Here is a 16360-nt window from a genome sequence, read left to right on the forward strand (position 1 = left end):
AGTGTGCTTGCAGCATGCCTTCCACTGTGAAACCTTCCTCATAAAAACATAAGAACAGCCCTGCTGGATCAGGCCCAAGGCCTATCTAGTCCAGCATTCTGTTTCACATAGTAGCCCACATGCCCTCTCTCCTGCTGTTTCTCCCTTGCAACTGGTATTTAGAGGCATCGTGCCTCTTGGGCTGGAGGTGGCCTATAGCCCTCCGACTAGTAGCCATTAATTTACCTAGGCCCGTCTTAAAGCCATCCAGGCTGTTGGCTGTCACCACATCTTGTGGCAAAGAATACTGTATGTTAATTATGCATTGTGTGGAAAAGTGCTTCCTTTTATCGGTCTTAGAATTCTTGGCAATGAGCTTCATACTCTTTCTCAGTCCACACATTGCAGGGGATGATGCAAAGCTATCCACCATCCTTGTTGTGCAGGCACAATGAGACTGCAAGAGACTGCATGACTTGGAGTATCCACTCAGCTACGTGACCTTGTTGTATGTGTGCATCTTTGTTGCATGAGTGCTCCATTAGTCTGGATGTCAGCCTCTAGGTGGTCATCCGTGATCTAATCCAAGACTTGCGAGATCCTGGAAGTACATCTTCATGCTACCATTCCAACAATATGTTTGCACATTAGTAGATTTGTCAGTAATTTGCTCACCTCTAGTAGGTTCTATCTCATGGGGTTAGGAAACCCCACATTCAGGTACATGCTGGATGTTCTGGGCACTTTCCAGAATACATCCTGCAGTGGGGTCATGACGAATCTCTGAAGTGTGCTTCCATACTTCCTGTGTTGTGACACTGCAGTCCCTACCAGGATTGTAGCTATAATTGAGTAAAAGGGTTCAAAGAACACGGGCCCCCCAGATCCTGAGGCCCGCCAGCTCCACCCCTTCCTATTTTCTTAATTATCTCCCTCACTCTGAGGGGCCACCAGAGAAAGGGTTGAACACGGCCCCCTCTCCTCTAGCTACGCCCCTGGTCCCTACGCTGACAGCAGGGTGCCATTCATATTTCCCATGCCTTGTTTCGAATATAATCGCTGTGATATAGTGCTGTGACGTCATACATCCGATGTAAACAAGTTGCTTTTCCCCCAGGTTGTTAGTTTCCGTGAGATTGCTCCCCCTCCTGTTTACGTTTTGAAAGCAATTTCCCTGAACGGAAGCATTTTGCTGCTGTTGAGTAGCTAATTTGGGTAGCACCCGGGTTCACTGGCTACTGTCTTCCCATGGTGAGGGAAGCAGGGAAAGATTGTGGGGCGAGTGCATGAGCAATGGAGGACACCACCCAGTTTCATTCTGGGTAAAAAACCCAGAGCTGAAGTAATGTCTGCATAGGCTCTAGGAGTATGTCGGTTAAAAATCACGAAGTGTTGGTGCATGTTAAGTTTTGTGGTCCTTTGGCATGGCCACTGAAATGGTGAGAGAGTGGGGAATAGAATTTTAGAAATAAATTTGATGGAAGCTAGCACATGCTGGAAGATTCTGTGGAACTTCCAGAGATTGCAGAAGTCAATTCTGTTCAGACTTCAGTGGCTTCCCATCTTGCAGCATTTTCTAGTTCATTACATTTGCTGGGTTTTTCTTGCTTCTGCTTCCATCTCTGGAGATATGGAAGCATATTCTAAAAATATGTGAGAAATACTGTGAGCTTCTTTGTAATTCAGACTTTTCCCACTGATAATCTATAGCACTGACAGATTCAAATTAGTCTGTTCACCCACAGGACCACCAGGCTGAAAAGACCAAGTGAATATTTTCATATACAAAATGCTTTGGAACTTATTATGAAATAAATAACAAATATGTCCTGGTTTAATGTGGTTTCTCCCAATCACAACTTATGTGGCTTTTTTTTTTCCAAATGCACAGCATAAAACAATTAGCCTTGGACCCATCAAATGTATTTTTTTCCCCCTCACGCAAGCACATATACACAATTTTACTGTAATTATCAGATATCTCACTGGCAAAATGTGCATTACAGGAATTTCTCAGCAGATTAAACATACAATGGCAATGGTTTTAAATATGTTGTTTCTTGGACCACATTCCGCTAACACATGCACTCATGTTTAAGTCTTTTCAGCTGAGCAGTCCCAGCAAACTACAGACATGTGTTGCATGAGGGAGTTTTTGTTTTTGTTTTTAGTTTTTGATGTAATGGGAATGCTGTATATAGAGAGACAGGCACCCCTAGGCTTTTGCTAAAAAATTTTTTTAATGCCTTTGATGGCTGGTGGCTACTATCTGCTGCACGTTCCTCACTTACTTAGATGGTCTGGAGAGTAGTAGTAAGGAAGTTTGAATGCAGCCAGCAGCAGAGACAGAAGGACTTTCTCCAGGCTGTTACTGGCTGAAAAGAATGAGTTTTGAGGGATGTCAAGTGCATGTTGTTTGCTTTTTGCGGGGGGGGGGGATCTGATGCCATGTCTAGCTTTAAAATCACCAAAAGGTTCCTGAATCTTTGCAAAGATTGCTCACAACAAAAGTGACCCCCTTGTAAAAGTCAGCCTCCTTCCCAACTTCTCCTGGAAGTGTGGAGTGCCAAAACATTAGGCTTGTTCACACAATCAAGAATAGGGTAGGGGAAGCCTCCTACCCTGGTTTGGGAGCTGTGCGTGCTCACTGATATTTGATCCTCTGTCAGTTAAAAACAAGTGCCGTCAATGATCGTGTGCTAAGCAGCAGCTGGGTAGGAGGGCTTTTTGTCCCACCTCATTAAGCAGCTGGGTACAGTGCTGGCAGTGTGTAGAGTGGCTCGGAATCGGCGAGTGTGCCTCTCACTTGGATCAGCAGCCTGCTGTGCATTGATGGAGAAGAGCTGGTCTTTGGGCAGCAAGCACAAATTGTCCCCTTTGCTAAGCAGGCTCTGCCCTGGTTTGCATTTGAATGTGACATGTGAGTGCTGTAAGATACTGTACTCCCCTTAGGGGATGGGGCTGCTCTGGGAAGAGCAACTGCATGCATGCACGTGGAAGGTTCCAAGTTCCCTCCCTGGCTTCTCCAAGATAGAACTGAGAGAGATTTTTGCCTGCAACCTTGGAGAAGCCACTGCCAGTCAGTGTAGACAATACTGAGCTAGATGGACCAATGGTCTGACTCAATATATGGCAGCTTCCTATGCACCTCGCTAGTCTTGTAGCAAGCATGAACTGTCTCCTTTGCTAAGCAGGGTCTGTTCTGATTTGCATTTGAATGGGAGACTACATGTGTGAGCACTGTAATATTCCCTTCAGGGGACGGGGCTGCTCTGGGAAGAGCACCTGCATACATGCATGACGAAGGTTCCAAGTTCCCTCCCTGGCAGCATCTCCAAGATAGGTCTGAGAGAGACTCCTACCTGCCACCTTGGAGAAGCTGCTGCCAGCCTGTGTAGGCAATACTGAACTAGACGGACCAATGGTCTGAGCCACTGTCGTACCTGTTCCACTTGGAAATATACAGGTGGTTAAAAAGATGTCATAATCTTCCAGTGCTTGCTCCAAGAAGAAATAGGTACTGAGGGAAAGGGAGTGGCTGTTTGGAGTGTTAAATAATATCCAAGACATATTATTTCCACATGACAAAAACATGCTGCTTTGCGGTCACCTCTCGGCTCATTATATGCATCTGGTGTGACCGTCGATGCTGGTCACATCAGGAACTGTGTGCCTTTCCAGGTTGGGCGTAGGTGTTGAGTTTGTGGTCACCCTTGGCCACTTCCCCTCACTGGAACAGGAGGATGATAGGCCCTTTCCCTTGCTGACAAGGGTGCTGTGAGGAAAATTATTACTTTCAGAGCTTGGAGGCATCCATATATGATGACAGCCGTATAAACGCATCAGACACTCAGGTGAGCCCAGCAGAGTGCAACCAAAGAAAAACAAGTGATTTATCAGAGAAGCAGTTCCTGCCTGCTAGGGACAGATTTCTCCTATTTTTCCAGAAGTGGCAAATGTTCCTAGACATGTCTCAGAATGATAATTGAAAAACAACCAAACATGTCTCTACCTTCTGGGACCCACCAAAATGGAATCTCTGCTTGAAAGGAAAGGAAGTTCAGAGAAAAGAATGGAGGCAAAATGGGTAGAAAAGATCATCACACAGTTTGGTCTGTAGTATGCAGCTAGACTATGAATGGGTCAAGTAAAGTTGTGCCATCGAGTCAGTGTCAACTCCTGACGACCATAAAGCCCTGTGGTTGTCTTTGGAAGAATGCAGGAGGGGTTTACCATTGCCTCCTCCCACACAGTATGAGACGATGCCTTTTAGCATCTTCCTCTATCACTGCTACCCGATGCAGGTGTTTCCCATAGGCTGGGAAACATACCAGTGGGGATCATAGGAACATAGGAAGCTACCATATACTGAGTCAGACCCATTGGTCTGTCTAGCTCAGTCTTGTCTTCACAGACTGGCAGCGGCATCTCCAAGGTTGCAGGCAGGAGTCTCTCTCAGCCCTATCTTGGAGATGCTGCCAGGGAGGGAACTTGGAACCTAGATGCACTTCCCAGAGCGCTTCCATCCCCTGAGGGGAATTTCTTACTGTACTCACACTTCTAGTCTCCTGTTCATATGCAACCAGGGCGGACCCTGCTTAGCTAAGGGGACAAGTCATGCCTGTTACCACAAGACCAGTTCTTCTCTCGAACTGGCAACCTCTTGCTCCCTAGGCAAGTTACTTCCCCACTGCACCATTAGGTGGCTACTATGAATACAATCCACTAATTCCTTTCCTGCCCCCATGTCAGGCTAGGACTAGAAACCCATGGCTCTGTCCATAGCTGCCCCACGTGGTGAACCATCAGGCCTACAGGTTGGCCTGTTTCCCTGCTCCGCATGTAGACAGTCCCAGGTTCAATCCCTGGCACTTCTAGCTGGGGTTGGAAAAGACCCTTGTCTGAAGAGTCTCTGTCAGTCAGTGTAGACCTGGGATTCTCAACGTTGGGTCCCCAGATGTTATTGGACTTCAACTCCCATAATTCCCAACCAAAGGTCACTGGGGCTCGGGATTCTGGGAGTTGAAGTCCAATAACATCTGGGGACCCAACGTTGAGAATCCCTGGTAGACAATACTGAGCTAGATGGACTAATGGTTTGCGTCAGTGTGAGGCAGCTCAATGGGTTAGAGTGACAACAACCGCTTTCTCTAACACACACACACACACACACACACACACACACACACACACACACACACCCCAACATGGCAAAGCATAACCCAAAATCCTGATACAAACATAAAAGAAGGGCAAAAACCTTGACAAAAGTTAGCAATTTGGTTTTAAAATGCCTTGATAAATAAATAATGCGAGAACGTGCCGGTGAAAGGTAGCCAACCAAGCAGCCTAGCAGACTTCACGAGGAAGACTGATCCCGAGGGCAGGCATTGCCAGTGGAAAGGTCCTGTTTTGCATTTTTTCATATTTAACCACATGCTCTGTGGTTCTGAGCCGCGTTTCCCCTGATGACCTGAGGGACATGAGTTGGATATGTGCAGGCAGATGGCTAGACTCCTGCACAACTTACTCTCTTCCATTGTGAAGCCCTGTTGGATTCTGGCCTATATCTCTTACCAGCAGGTTGAACAGGCAGTTGAAAAATGCAGCACACCCTTTCCTCCAGTTTCCCCAGAGATAATTTTGGTTTCAGCTTCTGAGCAGAGTTTCATTGGGATTGACCTTTGCTCTTTTGAGCAAAGCACCACACACATACACACTCAATGCCAAATGAAGAGACAAAGCTAATTATTATGCATGCAAAGAATCTGCAAGGCATGTAATTAAAAAGTGCCCATTGCAACACTCCCATATCTTAGCATCCTAATTTTAATTCCAGGCTGGCATTTTGGGGGAAGGATAATTCACCTTTTCTACATAATATGTTTGCATCTCCCTTAAAGTTCACAGGCAGACTTGAAAACTAATCTGAAAACGGGGCTGTCTGCTATTGTTCAGATAATGCCACGCAGTCACTTGGTAGCCTCAATGTTGACCCTTCTGATGCTCCAGTCTAAATCATGGGTTCTGCTGAGGATCAGATCCCGTTGGCTTAGGCATTCTCTGACGCAGAGTATTCCTGCAGCGCTAACAATGGAGGGACCTCCTCCCCAGAGTCACCACATGAATGGGGTGTGTGTGAGATTAATATAGACGGACATTTGCCAGGCAGTAACGTGCTGGGAGTGTGGGTGGAGGCCCTGGCTAAGTTAGTCATCTGTATCATTCTGCCAAGTGCTGAGGAGGATTATACTATAGATTGTGCAAGAGATCAGAAATCAGAGGAAGCAGAGGGATGCTAGCAGTCTTGTCATTAGGACAAGACTAGTGTTACCAAGTGGCTACATACAGTACGTACCATGGTAAGATGCCACTGATATATGGTCACCTGTCAGGAGGCTTGAAGGAAAAGCCAGCACAGCGGTTGGTGTGCTGGACTAGGACTGGGAAGACCCAAGTTTGAATCCCCATTCAACAATGAAACTCACTGGGTGACTCTGGGCCAGTCATGTATCTCTCAGCCTAACCTACCTCACAGGGTTGTTGTGAGGATAAAAATAAGCCTCGGAGCTCTTCGGAGGAAGAGCGGGATATAAATGTTTTTTTTAAAAGGTTACACTGGGCAGAACTTGATGATGCATCTGTTGTGTTTGCTGTTATGAATTGGGAGGAGCGAAAGCATTTGTGAAAACTTGAATTTGAGGATCACACAAACCTGTAAACTCTAATGTGTGAATTTTCATATTGGGCCACAGATGAAAAACAAGTAAGGGTCAAATTATGTCTCACCAGTGATTCACTATTGACAAGCAGTTTATCTGTTGCTTGGTTAAAAACGCATTATTCTGTCTGTTAGCAAACTTCAGGTCTCTTATACATATTGACTGACATGCTGCGCAGGGTAATGCAGAAGGTTTTGAACCGTCTAAAACAATGCTTGCCGTGTTGCAGAACGGGGCTGGTGTGCTGTTACTTAAAATTGCGCAATTCCATGGTGCTACATACATTATTTCCAGTGTATGTAGCACTGCTGTAGTGCAACTGAAGTTTTAAGTAGTAGCACACCAGCCTTGTTCTGCAGCAGCAGCCGCCCCATTCCGCGGGGTTGTTTTAGGCTTCTGCAGTGATTCAGAACCACCCACATTATGCTGAGAAGCATGTCTGCCTTTGAATATTTTTTGAATCAAATAAATAATAATAAATATTGTACATTATATTTCAAAGATCAATTTTTTGTCATTGTAAATCTGGGGGTATTTTATCAGTTGACTCCAGTAATTTTAAGCTGTTATTTGAATAAATACTATTGGATGCAATGTATATAATCTGATCTTGGTTTTGAGGGATGTGGGCATGGTCATCTGTATTCATCCTGAGTTGCTGCATGTACCTGTATCCTATAAAGAGTGGGGTATATAGGGATATGGATGAGGGTCCACAGCTCCTCAGAAATAAGTTATTTGGGCCATGTTTATGTTAGCCAATGCCCAAAAGGCCTTCTGAACCCATAATGGTGTCTGTAGAGATCAGCACAATCTGTTGGCAGAAAAGCACTGCAAGGGAGAAGAAATTGTTTTGTGAACCAGCCTTTAATCTAAAGGCGGTTTGGGGGAGGAAACGGGCCATGGTTGATGTTTTAGAGCATGATCCAGCAGAAGTTAAGTGCTTATAAATCCTCTTGATTTTATCGGGACGTTGAAGAGCTTAACTTTGGTTGGATCATGCCCATTATTTACATAGCACACGCTAAAAGAGAACTCTTTGAAATGCAAACACAAGCCAAATTAGGCTGTTTTTTCTGTAGCTGGGCAGCCATCCATCCAGCATTTTGCATGTTCTTCGCTGGGGAATTTGTATGATTCTTTCTGCTTGTATGTCCGGGGTATTTCTAGAAGGGGCCATCTGCAGGTCAGTGTTGATTTGTAGTTATGAGGAACAGATTCTCAGTGGTGAGTGTTTCATCCATTGGGTAGCTTTTAATTATTGTTTTTGAATTCTGGCAGCATCAAATGTACTGGATGAGCCAGATGGGCAGATTTATCTAATGTGTAACAGATTATTATTGCAGAATCGTTTTCAGACATACATAGTCAATTTGTGGGCTTCCCCATTCTGGCTTCTAACAATCCTCGGAATGTGAATAAATAACTATCGGAGTCTTTTGTCCCTTATACGGCTACTTTCATTTCTATCGACATACTCCATTTTAATGGCTATTCTTTTGTTTTATTATGTCACTAATGCTTCTAACTGTAATAGCCCATTTAGGTAGCAATTAGTATTTTCCAGTTTCCATATGCTATTAATTGGACTGTGTGTGAGTTCAGTCTTTTAAAAAGCACAAATATGTTTTTGATCTGTTAATCACTGGTAAAGGTTAACCAGACTTTTGTGTGTACTTCATAGCACTTTAATAATTGTATTGTATTTTCTTTGGGATTGTATTTTAAAAGACCGGGATTCAGCATGGCCTCTCTTTTTATGAGTCACCGGATGTGTGGCTGGTTACCTTTTGTTTGGCACTGGTTCTTTGCATTACTGACAGCAAAAAACAGAAACACAGAATTCCAGGAAGCTGCTGTATCAAGCTTTTCATGAGGAAAAAATCCGTCCATCTGTGTGATAGGAAGTAGGACACACATTCATGATCTTCATCATGGTCTTGGCCTCTCAGTCTGGTGGCCTCGTGTTTTAAAGGTTGGTGGGATGCCCAAAACAAAATATTTAGAAGATCTTGCTGCCAGTATACAGTCTCTGCTGAGGGCTTTATTTATTTGCTTGCTGCATAATCATCCCACCAACTTCATGTTGATTCAAGGCACCTTGCATTAAAAACATCACCATTGGGCAGGGTTAGGCATACTTGGCCCTCCAGCGATTGCTGCACTACTATTACTCTTAGCTATAAATTGTAACTGGGAATGATGGGAGTTGTAGTTCAACATCAGCTAGAGCTATGCCCACCCCTGCCATAGTGGGGGAAAGTCTTAAAAATAAGACCCAGGTCATGTTGGGTGACATGCTGTGCAGCCCCGCCATTGACGGTAGCATCTTACTGGGGCTTGTGCACAACTTCCATAAGAACAGCCCTGCTGGATCAGGCCCAAGGCCCATCTAGTCCAGCATCCTGTTTCGCACAGTGGCCCACCAGATGCCACTGGAAGCCAAAGGCAGGAGTTGAGGGAATGCCCTCTCTCCTGCTGTTATTCCCCTGCAACTGGTACTCAGAGGGATCCTGCCTTTGAGGCTGGAGGTGGCCTATAGCCCTCCGACGAGTAACTGTTGATAGACCTCTCCTCCATGAAGTTATCCAAACCCTTCTTAAAGCCATCCAGGTTGTTGGCTGTCCCCACATCTTGTGGCAGAGAATTCCACAAGTTGATTATGCGTTGTATGAGAAGGTACTTCCTTTGTTGGTCCTAGATTTCCCGGCAATCAATTTCATGGGATGTCCCCTGGTTCTAGTGTTATATGAGAGGGAGAAAAATTTCTCTCTATCCACTTTCTCCACTCCATGCATGATTTTATAGACCTCTTATCATGTCTCCCCGCAGTCGTCTTTTTTCTAAACTAAATAATCCCAGGTGTTGTAGCCTTGCCTCATAAGAAAGGTGCTCTAGGCCCCTGATCATCTTGGTTGCCCTCTTCTGCACCTTTTCCAGTTCTACAATGTCCTTTTTTATATGTGGTGACCAGAATTGTATGCAGTACTCCAAGTGTGGCCACAGCATAGTTTTGTATAAGGGTATTATAATATTAGTTGTTTTATTTTCAACCCCCTTCCTAATGATCCCTAGCATGGAATTGCCCCTTTTCACAGCTGCTGCACATTGAGTCGACACTTTCAACGAGCTGTCCACCACGACCCCAAGATCCCTCTCCTGGTCAGTCACCGACAGCTCAGATCCCATCAGCGTATACTTGAAGTTGGGGTTTTTCGTCCCAATTCTGTCCCAATTCCACGGCAGCCTCGATGGTGTAGCAACAGGGTTGCTGCAATATGGCTAGAAACCGCACCCAGCCAGCAGCACAGCAGCGCTCCTTCAACTGGAAACAGCAGAAGGAGTATTGCGCTGCTGCCCGGAAGTTGTGCAGCACCCCTCAGTGGGTCGCTACCGTTGCCGTCAGGGGGCTGCACATCATGCCACCCAACATTTTAAAAACTACAGCAATGGAAGCTTTACTTCATTTATCCATTTATTTAGACGACAAATAAATGCAGACCATCACTTTACAACAGGCTACAGAAATCCAAATCTTAAGCATCCCAAATCCAGTCTGTCCCGTAGGAATGTGCTGGTGAATTTTTAGTGAATTAAAGATAAAGTGTGCTGTCGAGCCGGTGTCGACTCCTGGTGGCCACCGAGCCCTGTGGTTGTCTTTGGTAGAATACTGGAGAGGTTTACCATTGCCATCTCCTGTGCAGTATTAGATGATGCCTTTCAGCATCTTCCTCTATCGCTGCTGCCCAATATAGGTGTTTCCCATAGTCTGGGAAACATACCAGCGGGGATTCTAACCCACAAATTACCTTGAGATAATAGAGAAGGCTGCTTTGCTGTATCAGGGTCCATGGACAAGGGTAGCATTGAAAATGTGTTAGGCCTGGCAGTAAAAAACATTTCTAGCGCAGATTTTAGATTTCCTCTCCAGCTGTTTTTGCATCGGTTCCTTTGCTTCTTTCCTTCAGCACTTTTAGTGCTGAAACACATCAGGTGATTGCATGTGGGAATGAGATATTGCAGATTAAACGTCAGAGACAATCAAATGGCATGATTTCAAAAACTCTTTTTAATGGAGGTATTTCAGTAATCACTGGCAAGTCAGCAAGCAGTGAAAAGCAGAGTGGTTTATATGCATGTGTGAATCAGTTTTCAACCGGATGTCACTTTAAGAGGTCCAACTCGACCTCCTTGGAATGGGCTTGATCCAGTGAGAGGGATAGTCTCTCTTTGAATTGGCTTTTTCATATTTAAACAGTATCAAACTAAATGTTTAGAATGCTTAATTATTTTCAGTGTGTGTGTGGTCTTATTTTGTGATAAGGATATAGATTTTTTGTTTTGATAATTATTTTTCCCATTCCAAATATGGGGCTTTATTCTCAGCCTATGGTTTAAATTTTAATTTGGAAGGTCACATGTTGGAAGGCAATGGTATTCTTTCTATTTTTGTGATGAAGCTAGATTAAATAGATTTGGGGAGTGAAGCAAAGAAGGAAGTGCAGTGAAATTGCTTTGAACATCCTGGTTGAGACAAACCCAAAAGCTTTCTGAGCTTCCGCACACACAGAATACTGCTGAAATTACCAGTTTCCTTGGTGATATTCATGAGGCTGAATGTTGGAATTGTATGTTTTGTTAATCTTGTCTAATATTTCAGGCAAATATTCTTAATAGGAACCTGCAGCAATAGCTCACAAAAATTTAAATACCACGAGATTCATTTTTGAAAGGTGGACATCCGGTTCTCCAACCTCCTGTGTTTGCTCATACTGTTTTCACAAATAATCTTCCCTCATGCTATTTTAGTGTCTGGTGTCGAGCATGGGGCATGGGCCAAGAGCCTTGATCAGTTAGAACCTTATCACATGTTTTGAACACAGAACTGCTCTTCAAACAATAGAGAAGAGATGGGGTGGATTTTTGGGTGGACATTCAGTTCATTGTATTTTCTTTGATGTGTTAAAACAAGCCTGTAGTGTTCTAAGGTGATGGAATGGATTGGTCTCCTTCAGACTGCAGGGGAAGGATCACACTTTTAATATTCCCTTGCATAAAAGGATTTCTGACAAGCAGGACACTGACACAGAAAGGAAGGGGCAGATTGGACTCAAACCTTTCTCCCGATGTTGCAGGAGTTTTTTTACACATACAGAATTGTGTTGTTTTTTTAAGGCAAACATACAAAAATGTCCTTTTCCAGCTGTAGTTTAAAGTGGGACTGTCTCTCTGTAATTTAAAATGACACTGTAATCTTAGGCTTCTCATTGTTCTATAACTCATTCCACTTTTTGGTTGTGGCCCCTTGACTTTGGGACACTCTCCTGGAAGAGCTTCACCATGATCCCTTAGTGTTTTTAAGATGCAACTGAAGACACACCTTATCCTCTGCTTTTGTCTAGTAGGTTTTTTAGTGTTTAGCTTTTTACTGATAACTTTTAATTTCATTTTTAAAACTCATTTTTTTGTGGTTTTAGCCTGGTCTTAACTTTTTGACATTAACTTTTTAACCTGTATTCATATATTGTATCTACTTTATTAATGTTGTAAGCTGCTCCAAACAGTAGTGCACTGAAGGGGTGGGGTAATAATAATAATAATAATAATAATAGGCTGTGGCAGAAAAAGACCAAAATAATCCCAGTGGTAATTGGCACCCTAGGTGCAATTCCAAAACAACTTGAAGAGCACCTCAACGCCATAGGGTCCACAGAAATCACCACCAGTCAATTACAAAAAGAAACTTTACTCGGAACAGCCTATAGTCTGCGATGATATCTATAACAAATGCAACAACATTGACAATAAAATTCAGCCATCCCAGGTCCTTGGGAAGGACTCAATGTCAGGATAAAGCAAACCAGTCAAAAACACCTGTCTGACTGTGTAAACAACAACAATAACAAACGAATGAATGAATGAATGAATAAATGTGTGTAGACAAGGCCTAGTTATGTGGCATCTTGGAACTGCCCATATCCCCCAAAGTGCAGGTTTCCTCTTTAGTTCAGGAGTAGGCAGCCTTAGTTCTCCAGCTGTTGTTGAACGACAACTTCTACCATCCCCAAGCCACAATTTATTTTGGTCATGTTGGCCATTGTGGCTGGCAGTGATGGGGGTTATAATTCAACAACAGTTGGGAAGCCAAGGTTGCCAAACCCTGTTTTAGTTTTTTCTTAGAACAAGGGTTACCAGCCTTGTCCCAAGATTATATTGGATTACAGCTTCCATCGTCCCTAGTCACAATGACCTTCAGCCTTTGTGGCTGGGGATGATGGGAGTTGTAGTCCAACATCATCTAAGGACCCAAGGTTGGAACCCCCTGTCTTAGAGTGTTTGCTGCCCAGACAATTGCTTTAGTGTTGTGTCTATGGAGAGTAATAGAACATGATTCCCCATTCCCTGGGCCACTTGAGGTATCCCCTTGAGTTTGACTTGTGTGTATACCAAATAGACCCCTGTCTGCTGCTTATTCTCTCTTGCATAGAGCCAGAAGGATGTACCTTGTAGTTAGGTGTTGCCCTGAGAATTAAAACTGGCCCCAAAGTCTGACACTAAATCAGATGTTATTGTTTACAAATTTGTCATTGTGTCAAAGCTGCATTTCTGAAAAAGCAATCAGTTCTGATCCAGTCATCCTAATAACACTTATTACTATATCTGGGAAGGCTGCCAAAACCTACAGTAATTGATAGGAAATGTTTGCAGTTTCAATATACTTTGCGATGCTCATGGAATATCGGTTGACAGAACTGTAGGAATTAAAACAAAGGAGTCATGGGCGGGTTGGTGGAAGAGGGGATAGTCGAGTATGTTAAGGCTCTCTTGGGGTTGCTTCACACTAGGTGAAATTTTCTGTACAGAAGATGTGCTCACACGTGATAAGTGCATGTGTACATTTTTTCACCTTCTGTGCATACAGCAGGTGCATTGAATCATAGGTTTTTATAAGACATTTTATGCATCTGTATTGTGCTTTAGTTAGTCTATAAGATGCTTTGAATTCCAAGAATCACAATTTCCATAGTGGGGGAAAGTTTTTCACCTGATGTCTTTGGAAATATAAATATTATGGGAATATTTTAGCTGTTTCTCTTATTGATTGATTGATTTAGGCTGGGTTCAGACAATCACAGGAATCTTGATTAACTTTTTAACAAGATTTGTGAGCCCAGCGGAGCTGATTTTGTAAATCCGGAATTTCAGGACAATCCTGGTCAAACCGTTCCAGTTAACCAGCATTTAACTGGGATTCTGGTTATCTGTCCTGGTTAAATGCTGTTTACCTGGAGTGGTTTGACCAGGATTCCCCTGAAATTCAGGGTTCACATAGTCAGCTCCACTGGGCTCACTAATCCTAATTGGGTTTTTTTTAACCACGATCCTTGTGATTGTGTGAACCCAGCCAGTATATCAATGTTGTGATTTATGTTGTTAGACACTTTGAATGCTGGTCATTTAAAATGTGTGGGACAGATATTTTAAATAAAAATAAATATTAAGAGAGTCCATTGAGCAGACTTCAGAAAAATAAAGCTAAGGAAAGAATGGCTTTTCTTCCTCTTGCCAACAGCAGCAGTATAAGCCATTCAAAACATGTCAGATTGCCTTCATTTTCCATGTGGATATGGTCCAAGTTGCCCCCATGGTTACCTGGGTTATTTGCCAACCTACTCTGCCAGCTCCCGCTGTGAAACTGTGACCTTGTAGACAGGAGAACCTTCCCATCACACTTGAACATTTGTCTCATCCCATTCCAAGCTTTGGCCTTTTTACATTTCTGGGCAGAGGCTCAGAGCCCAATTTTGACCTCTCTCTTTCTTCCACTGAGATACTTCAACAGGCAGTTGAGGACAAACAAGCCTTCTCTGCTCTACATTTTGCATGTGGCATATTAGCATGCATTGGACATGTTCTATGCTTTGAATAGATCAGAGAATCTGTTTCGGCACATTGTTGCTGCACTGAAAATCACAGCAGTCTGAAGAGAGGTGAATGTCCCTGCCAAGGGTTTCTGCACAGCCCAAAAGACGGCAGCCAGGTGGAAGACAGAGCCTAGGCCAGGGAGCTAGTATAGTGTGGCTAAGATTGTAATCCTAAACACACTGGCTGACATCCAGAGCAAGGACTGGCCAGTGCAGTGAGAGGAGCAGACTAACAGCTCTACCAGACTAATTGCAAAGGTGCACTGGGGAAGCGGTAATTTTTGATGACTTCCCCTTCCCTAGGAAGTCCTCCTCTGTGCCACCCTGAAATATGTCCCCCACAACTGCACAACCCTAAGAGAAATATTTTCAGCTGGCACAGAGGACTTTCTGGGGAAGGGGAAGTCAACAAAAATTCACCAGTGCACTGGTGCAGTTAGTCTGGAAGTGCCGTTAGTCTATTCTTCTCACTGCACAGGCAGTTCCTTGCTTTGGATGGTAGCCTCTAGTTCCAGTGACTCAGAGGGACAAAGGGACAAATTATATCTGACTTTAATCACATTGTGACTTTTATTGCATTATTGGCCCTGGTGTGCTTGCTTCAATGGGAGCTTTATTTCTAGGGCAGGGAGCATCTGTAGGAAACCCACTTACTCTTTGCCACAGTCCTGATCCAAATCAGGCTCCAAACATGCTATTTTTAGGGTGAAAGCAAGCATGCTAAGGCCAGTGACATGATGAAAGTTGCATCTAGTTTGGCCCTTAATTCAGCATGAACATGCTTAGGATTGCACTCTAGGAGAAGTTCCTGGTGTTACACCTTGCCTCTGCTATGAACTGACTATGTGGCCTTTTTGGCAAGCCTAACGGTCCCCTTCTGCAATATGGAGATGATGATAATACTGACTTAACATTTACAGGGTTGTTGTAAGGATCACTGATCATTTATGAGGCTGTTCTGACAACTGTGCAGAACCAGGCTAAAGGAGGCCAACCCAGTTCCGTGCAGTCGTGTGCTTCAACGGGAGCCGTGTGACTCCCGGCAGCAAACCTTCAAAAATACCCCTCCCCTTAAACGAGATTAGTGGAGCGAGCGCTCCGCTAACCCCATTCTGATCGTGAGATGCTGCAGCACAGCTCCGTGCCATGGCGACTCACGAGGATACCCCTGACCAGGAGGCTCCAACAAGCCTCCCGGCCTCGGGGGTCTCCCCAGGATGCCCCGTGCACTCATGCGGGGCATCCTGAGCCGGGTGTCCCCCGATCCCCGCTTCCCCTACCAGTTCCGTGACGGAACCAATAATGGTGTGGGTGGTCAATCCAGCCACCCAGGGATGGCTCCCTGCTCATCTGCAGGGAGAGCAGGCTAAACCCACTCTCCCCGCAGAGCCCAGTTAGGCTCTCCACACTGCTCATGTGGAGATCCTCCATGCCTATTCCACAGGCAGCCTCTGCATAAGAATCAGGACTCTGATTGGATCCTCTAATGACAACACAAGGGGGTCAGTTGCCTCTTTGTGCTGGGATGGGGCCATAGCTCAGTGGTAGGACATCTGCTTTGCAGGCAGATGCAAAAAGTCCCAGGTTCCGTTCCTGGGGCATTTGCAGGCAGGACTGCGAAAGACTCCTGCCTAAAACCTTGGCGATCCACTGCCAGCCAATGTAGACAACACTGAGCAAGGCAGACCAATAGTCTGACTTGGTATAAGGCAGTTTCCTATGTTTCTGTTGTGG

At 44.4% G+C, this 16360-nt stretch overlaps 1 protein-coding gene across 8 annotated transcripts in view; it reads left to right on the plus strand.

Moving 5' to 3' along the window:
* The window catches only part of DIP2C (disco interacting protein 2 homolog C), a 415907-nt gene that overhangs the window by 206590 nt on the left and 192957 nt on the right, over positions 1–16360 (plus strand). The window lies entirely within an intron of this gene.

The sequence above is a fragment of the Hemicordylus capensis genome, chromosome 6 (assembly GCF_027244095.1).
Source record: "Hemicordylus capensis ecotype Gifberg chromosome 6, rHemCap1.1.pri, whole genome shotgun sequence".
In the NCBI taxonomy this organism is placed as follows: domain Eukaryota; kingdom Metazoa; phylum Chordata; class Lepidosauria; order Squamata; family Cordylidae; genus Hemicordylus; species Hemicordylus capensis.